At 41.1% G+C, this 10,124-nt stretch overlaps 1 protein-coding gene across 1 annotated transcript in view; it reads left to right on the top strand.

Annotated features, from left to right (window-relative positions):
* The first annotated feature begins 274 nt into the window (after window positions 1-274).
* The window catches only part of hjv.L (hemojuvelin BMP co-receptor L homeolog), a 35,421-nt gene continuing 25,571 nt past the window's right edge, over window positions 275-10,124 (top strand). Inside the window, exon 1 of the mRNA XM_018231387.2 lies at window positions 275-745. The gene's annotated coding sequence lies outside the window, so the exon portion shown is untranslated. The remainder of the gene's footprint in view (window positions 746-10,124) is intronic.

Here is a 10,124-nt window from a genome sequence, read left to right as displayed (position 1 = left end):
AAATGCCCCCCTCAAGGTGATTAAGGTAGATTTTATCATAACTGCTTTTCCCCATGGATCCCACACCATTTCCCGGAGTTGCAAGACCATATCTGATTCCCTTTTTAACACTGCTGTTCCCAAATGTCATGTGCGGCGCTTGCGTCCCGGCTGTAGGAAGATTTGACATATTGAGCATGCTGGCTCTCGCTACATCTGTTTCGATCTTTTTTTAGACCCCTCTTTCTCCCTCCCTTCCTTTCCTTTCTCCCCTTCCCTCTCCCACACCCTGCACTTCTCCCATCCAGCCAGGAACATATGTACAAGAGCTGTGCGGAGAGGCCAGGAGAGAGCTGCCATACACAGTTGTTGAGTAGGAAGCAGGTGCCAATGTCTATTGATTTATCTCCCCTGTGGTATCTGCAGAGCCCCTCTGAGAAAAACTGCACCCACTCTCTAAAAAAAGGTGGTGTTAGTTCAGAGCTCAGGGCACACAGCCTGGGTACAGCCGGAGGGACTGATTTTTATCCCATTCTGCTGAAAATCTGAACGGTTTTGGAACTGGCTGGAATCCTGCTTGAGAGAAACATGATGAGATAGAGCATAGGGCCTGCCTCCTCCTGGGACATGCACCCTCTGCAGAGGGCAATATGGACAAGTGATATGGACAAGTGATATGGACAAGTGATTTGGACAAGTGATTTGGACAAGTGATTTGGACAAGTGATTTGGACAAGTGAGGAACAGTCACCGTACACAAGCCAAGGTAAGACTCCGGCAACAAGTTTTTTGCACAGCCCAGAAACAAGACAAATGATCCTAGATTAAAACATTCTTTAAAGGTTTCACATTGCATTTAAAGGATTCATATTTGTAATTTAGGAAAGGCCTCAACTGCACCGATGCAACTGTAATCACAGGCAAAAATATGACTAACTGCAACAAAATTAACGAAGGTGCTAAAAGTCAGTAATGGAATAAAAAATATTTTTACTTCTTCATTTAAGTTGTGAAAAATGCAATATGTGTTGTCTGATTCATCATGCACCAAAAAAAAAATGAAACCCATTATCCAGAAAGCTCCGCATTACGGAAAGGCTGTCTCCCATAGACTCCATTATAATCCAACAATCCAAAAAATGATTTCCTATTTCTCTGTAATAATAAAACAGCAGCTTGTACTTGACCCCAACTAAGATATAATTAATCCTTATTGGAAGCAAAACCAGCCTTTTGGGTTTATTAAATGTTTACATGATTTTTTAGTAGACTTAAGACATGAAGATCCAATTTATGGAAAGATCCGTTATCCAGAAACCCCCAGGTCCCAAGCATTCTGGATAACAGATCCCATACCTGTTCTTGCAGCAAAAAGCCTCCTACTTGAAAGTCTTACAATACTTTTCCTATTCACAATTCAAATGTCTAACAAGCAACAATACACTGCATAACATGATATATATTTTAATGTTGCAAATGTTTCCATTCTGTTAAGGATTTTGAGTAAGTAACTATTGGTGGTTATTATTGGTACACAGAGAACCTCATGTGAACACTCATAACATTGGAACCTATAAATATGATTTTAACCAACCAATAAAAGATTTTATTTAAGATTTGGATTGTTTTGCAAGATTTAAATTTGGGCAAAGTTTTAGTATTCAGCCAAATGAAATGAGAAACCCCCAATGTCATGTGACTTTGTGATGGACAACTGACAGGTCTTGGGCTCTACTAACCATAAATTCCAATTCATGTGACATAAATGGCTGTTGATTCTGTTGTTCACAAATAAAGTCAAATTTGACACTACAAATTTAATTTTGATTCGGTCAGTGGGGCTTTGACCTTGTTATACTAACTGCAGTAGTCTGATCAAACCGGATTGCCAATTGATTGCTATGGAGTTGTGCGAATTTTTCTTTTATTGGTAAATAGTGATGGACGAATTTTTTGACAGACGCCAGGGACAATTTTTTTTTTGACGCCCGCGAATTTTCGCCAGAAAATTTTCATGCCCGTTTCGCAAATTTATTCTCCGGCGGCGAATCCCGCAAATTCGCCACAAATTCGCGCCTGCCGAATAAATTCGCCCATCACTATTGGTAAATAAAAAAATATAATAAGGGGGATTGAAAACCAAAATCAAATGTACTTAATAAAAGAAAACTTAATTCTAATCAATTTCCTATACTTTTTAAATTGTAAATGTATCCGTAGCTAAGAGCAATATTTGTCTGTCCCTTCTGCATTGCTGTTTCTGACTCTTGAAACAAAGTAGTAGAGTCCACTCTGCTCCTCCTTATATTTGCACTATTTATTATGTATGGCACAAGAGTGCGCACCAGACTCCTATAAAGGCAAATTCTATGCACAGCAATGCCTGAAATGAGTGTAGGAATTAAATTTACAAGTCATGTGTTCAGCTTTTTCTGGTCTTCGCTAAAAGGCAGAGCTAAAATAAGAGCAGAACTTAATACCCAGAATGCGCTGATGGAAGCTAGCAACGCACTTTCTAGGGCAGTTTATTATTCATCTGCACACGGGACAGAAGTCAGTGATAAAAAAGGGTTGTTTTGCCCAGCCGGATCATCTAACTAGTCATTGTGGGGGCATTTTTTAATATAAAATAGTACAAATTTGGACCATTCAGCTGTTGTTGAACTTCAACTTATATGACCCCCTAACAGCCTGTGACCACACTTATACACAACATTGCTGTCCCAGGATAATTGCCCCAGTGTGTTCCTCTCTTTATACAGCATACGATTCATAAAGCAACACTGTAGATTTAAAACTATAATATTTATTTTTTTATCCAGTTTGTATTTCCTATCTAATGAAGTGACCCCCTTTATGCCAGCATTGCTCCTATAATAAATATCCTTTCTATTTGCGTTGCTGACCCCACTGGTTTTAATGTGGCCGCAGCTGCTGCTCCTGAATCCACAGCCAAAGCCCATTCGCATGCCAATGGCCTCTTTATTGAGGCTTTCCCTATTTGTGCAAGAGATTACAGGATGTCACAAGTCAGCGTTTCCCCAAACAGCTGTGATAATGTCAGCGCATACAGTGTCCAGCTTGAGAGCGAAACCCTAGCCCATCAGAGCTTTCTTTTGAGGGGAGTAAATAGGGGACTGCAATGGGCACCACACATACGACAGTCTCTGCATGAAGGGCAGTAGATGAAGGTAGGAAGAGTATTTAATAGCAAGAATACTAGCGCAAGATGGTGGCAAGAAGGCAACATGGCACCAGCAGGGCAATAACAATTAAGGACCTACTCGCTGTAATAATTCAAGCCAAAAATAATACACTTTTTACACATTTTGTAAATTGTTTTTGCTAGTTAAAAGAATATAAACTTACATAACATTTTTTCCTTCATTTTCTTCCATTTTTATCTTATTGTCTGTTTTCCTGAATAGGATTTTTAGTGCCAAGGAGTGCCTTGGGAAGCTGATGTTAACTATTAAATGTTATAATCTTTAGTAACATAGTAAGTTAGGTTTAAAAAAGACATACGTCCTTTAAGTCTTTTGAGGCTGTTTATAACCTGCCTAGTTGATTCAGAGAATAACAGTATTATAATACACAAAAGCTATGAATATCCTGTGAATTATATCCTTATAAATGGCTCATTTTTGTCACATGACTCACTAAAACTTGTGTATTATAATAAATAAAGTACCCCTTGTTGAAAAATATGAGGATATTAAAAGTAACCTCGGAGTTCCATAACATGTATAAAAGCACTCGGCTTTCGGCTTTAATGTGGTCATGGAACTCCTCGGTGACTTATAATATTCTTATATTTTACAATAAGGGGTACTTTAGATTCACTATATATTATTAAAGCAATGGTTTCCATTTTTACAGCATTGTATTAAATAGGGATGCACCAAATCCAGGATTCGGTTTGGGATTCGACCTTTTTCAGCAGGATTCGGCTGAATCCTTCTGCCTGGCCTAACCGAATCCGCATCCTAATTTGCCTATGCAAATTAGGCACAGGGAGGGAAATCGTGTGACTTTTTGTCACAAAACAAGGATGTGCAAATTAGGATTCGAATTCGGTTCAGTATTCGACCGAATCGTTCGCGAAGGATTCGGCCGAATCCAAAATAGTGCATCCCTAGTATTAAAGAATTACTTAGACAAGTCTCTGAAATCGTTTAGGAATTTTAGCAAGTTTTTTTGCTTCCAACAGGCCTCAAGTAACATTTGGGGTTGACAAAATATTGGTGGTTATCAGATCCCACAAAAATTTGTTTTTTTTAAAAAAGAATCACTCTCTCTATTCAGATGTTACTAAATGAAGCTTTGATATCAGGGTTACTTGCAGCCCTTCGGTTGTTGAAGTGCAACTCCTAGCACCCACCCTGTCCCGAGCTGAAGGTCATAAGTATATCGATTTTCATGTTGGGTGACAGTACAAAGGACCACCCTGCTTCTTATATTTGGCCTGACACAGGGTTGGGGTCGTTCAGTTTTCCGTCCATGTTTGCTACCTCTCAAGGAATACTATAATTGTCCCAGTGCCCAGAGTGTGCCAGATCAGCTGTTCCCTCAGGTTGTAAATACTCTCTTCCTGAAGGACGAGTATTCCCGGAATGGATGGTGGGGTGTGAACGCTCTGCCTCTGTTGTGCAGCACAAGTGGACCACACACAAGCAAAATGGCCGAACCTGCTCACACACAGTCATGCTATTAACTGTCACCCTGCTGCCCAGCTGTTGTTCATTCACAGTTAGCAGCACCTGTGGGAAGCATACACTGGCAGTTGTACCAATTTTAGGCATTTTATCTCTATAGAGAATATTACAAACACACACACAGCATTGGGCCTCATTGTGTAATGAAGGGCAGATTTGCTTCATGCAGGAAGTCACAGCAACCAATCATTATCCTGTTTACTGCAGGCTGATCAAAGCTAACTGCTGATTGGTTGGAATGGGTTACTCCACAACACCCAGTAACAGAATGGACTCCAAAGTGTTTAGGAACATGAGTAAACAAAAAAAGAGCAATGTTCCAGGCATTTATTTTCATAAATTCATAAAGCCACAGGCATGGTCATAGCCACCCACAAATAGTCTTTGGAAGGTTGACGTGTTTTTCGGTTGAAAAACCAAATGAAGGGCAAAATAACTTTTTCAACTAATCGGTACTGATGAAAACAGCAGGACGTTGCTCTGAGGCAGAAGATGCACAGTAGCGATGTCTGACACGCATTATGGCAGACACATCAAACAGCCAGTAGTCACAGCTCGTTTCCACTGAAAGGAACTCCAATAATTTCAATTTGCTCTGCTTGTAAGTGCATATTGTTCTCGTCACTGAATCAGAAAGCGAGACACGCGATTTCCATATGTTATTTATACAGAACAGTTTGGCTTTCTTCCTGTCCTTCAAACGGAGAGAGAGAGAGAGAGAGAGAGAGAGAGAGAGAGAGAGAGAGAGAGAGAGCAGGAAGTGGAGGGAGCAAAGGGAAATGGTTTCAAGCACCACACCAGCCTAATGAGTATCAAATGCATTTCATGAGTAATTGTAAGATCAGTAAAACAGTCACCTATTCTGGTTTAGGCCTCAGATATTTGGCTACTCCACAAGCCACACTGGATTTTACTGGCCTCTGGACATGTTCTTCCATTATTGGTGATTGCTAAACGCCCTCACTGCTGTCTGAACAGATACTGAAATGATACCGATTGTCTGACAGTGATCCAGTAGTCTCACATCATGATTGCAGTGCACATGGCCATATACTGTAAGAGTCAGTAATGGATCCATATAGAAACCAAAGGCAGGACTAATAGTATATATTTAGTAACCTGTCTTTGTATTTATTAACCCTCGTTGAAAGGCACTGCAGTGCCAGGGACATGAAGATGGTCTGGAAACTCTAGGGGGCTCATTAACTGAGACCCCGGATACAAGAGCACTAAGGGTGCAACGTCCAGCTCTGTTGGGTGCAAGTCAGCACTTTCTAATGTGCCACTCCCTTGCCCATCTCTTGTGAATACAGTGCTGATGCAGGCAGCACTGTATGCAAGGGGGAGGGAGCAGGGGCATAACTAGATATTAAAAAGGCTAGAGGTTGACCCGTTTTACCAATATTTATTGAACTTATATATGAATTAGGGTCTCACGGGGCCCCTGTACCTCCTGGGCCCCCCTGCAGGGTCTGCTTCCTCTGTAGTTACGCCCCTGGGAGGGACAAATGTTTCCTGTGCAAAGACCTGTAGAAATTCTTCTACCTGCTGGGCAGGGTGCAAAGTGCAAAACCATTGGGGATTGCACACATTTCTTTTTTGCACTTTGCCCCTGCCCTGTAGGTATCTTAAAACGGATGTAAACAAAATAATGAAAGTAAATCTCAATGGCATCAGTACATCGTCAGTGAGCCCTCCTGCTGACATACCCCTGTGGCTTAGTTTACCTATACATTGGTCATATGCCATTTCTGCATAAGAAAAATATATGAGGCATGGAGGGAGTCTAAAGTGAATGAGTGAGGTAAGTGAAGGAAGGAGGAAGGACAGAGAAAGAGAGAATAAATATGTGTTCTAAAGTTTTTTTAGTGGACCCTGAGAAATACCTTACTATCCACTTAAAGAAGAGCCAAATCCCAAGCCATAGGCATCTTATAGTGTTGTGCCCCTAGAACAGTGATCCCCAACCAGTAGCTTGTGAGCAACATGTTACTCTCCAACCCCTTTGATGCTTCTCCCAGTGGCCTCAAAGCAGGAGCTTATTTTTGAATTCCAGGCTTGGAGGCAAGTTCTGGTTGCATAAAAACCAGGTGTACTGCCAAACAGAGCCTCAATGTAGGTGGACAATCCACATAGGGGCTACTAAATGGCCAATCAAAGCCCTTATTTGGCACCCCAGGAACATTTTTCATGCTAGTGTTACTCCCCAACTTCTTTACTTCTGAATGTTGCTCATGGGTTCTAAAGGTTGGGGATCCCTGCCCTAGAAACTCTCACCGCTGGGGCCAACTTATCCAACTGCATTATATGCACTAAATGCACAAAGGACATCCTGGCATTTTATCCACTTTTTGTGCGCATTTGGGGCAAAGAGCATCATATTTGCAGTGGTGTATGTTGTGGATTCCATAATTATAAAATCATCTGTACCTAAGGTTTGGAGGTTTTGTTAAATTAAAAAAACAACCAAAGAAGTTTGAGACACGTTGCTAAGTGAGACTGCACAATACTAGATGGGGATTTAGACCATGAATCGGAACCTGCTCCACAGCTGTCTGCAGCCATGATACAGAGAGATTAGTGATGCATTTTTCTGTTTGCTCCCCAGAGCTCCCATTGACATATACAATATGGTGGGTCTCCTGTTCTGCAGGACACCTGGTCAACATCACTACACCGGAGAGGCCTCCTATTCTGCATCTTGTGTGCACATGTTCCTGGGAGCGTCGTTAAATCCATCACCCATCCAAAAGCCTGTTCCCCCGATACCTCACTTGTATGATAATATATGTCTATATGTACGAGCCAGCACATCGGGGTCACATTAGTTCTTCATTAGATTCCCTTCTGACCCCATGCGTGGCAACTTCAGGTTTCATAGAACGTGACCATAAGGTCTATTTCTCATCTCAGGAGATAGTAAAATAAATCATAAATAACGTAGTACTTAGAAAAGAAAAATTTCTTAAAAATCATGGGATTTACAGAAAGAGTGGTTACATTTTAGACCAGAAAGATTAACCCACTTAACCTAAGTCAATAAGTGGAAAGGAACGAAGCCTACTTTTTTTTCTAGCATGTTTAAAAAGTGTCTCTGTTACTGGTTTCAATAATTATCTGTATGTCTTCTAAAAGAAAGCCATCCTGTATGATCCTGTCAGTCCAGCCATCCTCTTAAAGGGGTTGTTCACCTTTAAGTTAACTTTTAGTAGGATGTAGAGAGTGATATTCTGAGACAATTTGCAATTGGTTTTCATTTTTTATTATTTGTGGTTATTTTACTTTTTATTCAGCAGCTCCCCAGTAACCATGTAGTGGTTGAACCACTTTGTGCACTAAATTTAGTTTTCTAATTACTTTTCATTCCTTGCTGTATGATTGTATATTTTAAGATCTAAGTTTAATATTCACTGAGTGTTGTTAGGTCGTTAGGTCTTGTAAACTGTTTAGGTGGCATCACCAATTATTATCTATATTTTTGGGTGAAACGAAGCACTCCGAGTGCCATTAGATTCTAACCCGCAGGAGGCAGTTCGGGGAGATATGTCGCCCCTGAAGAAGAGGCGATTTACCGCCAGGTGACTAAATCTCCCCGAATCTGAGCGTGTGTCTCTGCCCTTAATGAGGAATCCTGGACCACAAGATGATGTTGGCTGTTGAATGGGCTACTCCAGAGGCAGCTTATCTTTGGGATGATTGATGGGGGTCAAGACAGTGGCTCCTCTTACTCATATCTGACTGGGGATGTTGACAAGTCTACCTAGGTCCCTATTATAATTCAATCGTTGGTCCAGGAGCCAAATAATAGGATCAGCATGAGCTGGCAAATGAGGAAAATAAATCAGCTATTTTGGTGACATCAACAAAGATATGGATATGTCCATGTACAGTATGGCCAACTTAACAAACAAGACTGGAGAAGTAAAGGGACTACTGCCCACCATCTCTTAGAGGCATGGAACATTAGCAGGGAGAGGAAAAATCAAAGAAGCAACATACATGAAAGTGGAGCAAATACTGGCATATAGTGGTAAGCGAATAAATTAAACAGACACAAAGTTGCAGCAAATTTTCCATTTACTGAGTCCCCGGTTACAAGAGCACTAAGGGTGCAACATCCAGCTCTGTTGGGTGCAAGTCAACACTTTCTAATGTGCCACTCCCTTGCCCATCTCTTGTGAATACAGTGCTGAAGCATAATTAGATATTAATGGGCTCCAGAGCAAATTATTTTTCAGGCCCCCAAAATGTCTAGAGGTTTTACCAATATTTATTAAACTTATATATGAATTAGGGTTTCACAGGGCCCCTATACCTCATGGGCCTCCCTGCATCTGTGTCAAAAAAAATTGTTGCAAATTCGCTCGTGTCAAAATTAACAGGCTTCAAAATTATTTTGACACCCTTTGACTTCAATGCGATTCTCGAATTTTTTGCCGTTTAGCGAATTTCGCTGTTAATTCACAAATTTTTCTGCGAAGCGGCACAGATTCACCCATCACTACTGGCATAGAGAGAAATGTCAGGTGGAGCCTAAATGAATAAGAGTAAGCCCATAAGTGAAAGAGATGTTGGCATTTGTTGTAATGGATAGATCTAATTTCTCTCTTATATGTATGTATAGAACATGCATAGGGATTATTAAACACATTGCAGAGAACCTACAGAACGTGATGACATATACTAACATATTGGGAGGACAGACTTGATTTATACCTCCACTGAAGTTACTGACAGTATAACCCAGAATCCCTTTTTGCTCCTACATCAAAGATTGTGCAGGACAATGCAACATGAAGGACATATGGGCAGATTTGGTGCAGTGGGATAAAAAGGACTAGAGAGATCATAGAGCAGCACATGCTCAAGGATTCCCATCCTGCCCATCCCACAAGCAGCTATTTCTATTACTGCTTAGCAGGTGCGCCTTTTAATTGGCTCTGCTTCAGGGTTGGGGCTAAAATTAGCAGCGGTGTGAGCTCCCTTTGCAAAAATAATTGTGGGCACTGAGATACACAGATTGGACAAGGTTCTTAAATGGAGGCAAATTCAACAAATGTGGTAAATGTGGTTCATCTGTGTCATTAGAGCTTTTGTGTGGACGGGAATTAAAGGAGAAGGAAAGCTACGCCAATAGATTAGCTGCAATAGTGCTACAATGCTATATTCATTCTGTAGAATGTTTTCCCATACCGGAGTAAAAAGCTCTAGAAGCTCTCTGTTTGTTTAGGATAGAAGCTGCCATATTAGCTTGGTGTGACATCACTTCCTGCCTGAGCCTCTCCCTCACTAATAGCTCTGAGCTCAGATCACAGCAGGGAAGGGTGAGGAGGGAGGGGAAGAGGAGCAAACTGAGCATGCTCACACCCCGGGGCAAGGAGGTTTAAGCTCAAGTCTAATACAGAAGCCCATGAGTACACAATAGAAGGA

The sequence above is a fragment of the Xenopus laevis genome, chromosome 8L (assembly GCF_017654675.1).
Source record: "Xenopus laevis strain J_2021 chromosome 8L, Xenopus_laevis_v10.1, whole genome shotgun sequence".
In the NCBI taxonomy this organism is placed as follows: Eukaryota; Metazoa; Chordata; class Amphibia; order Anura; family Pipidae; genus Xenopus; species Xenopus laevis.
Note: the sequence above shows the minus strand (reverse complement) of the source record. Positions and strands in the feature narration are given on the sequence as shown.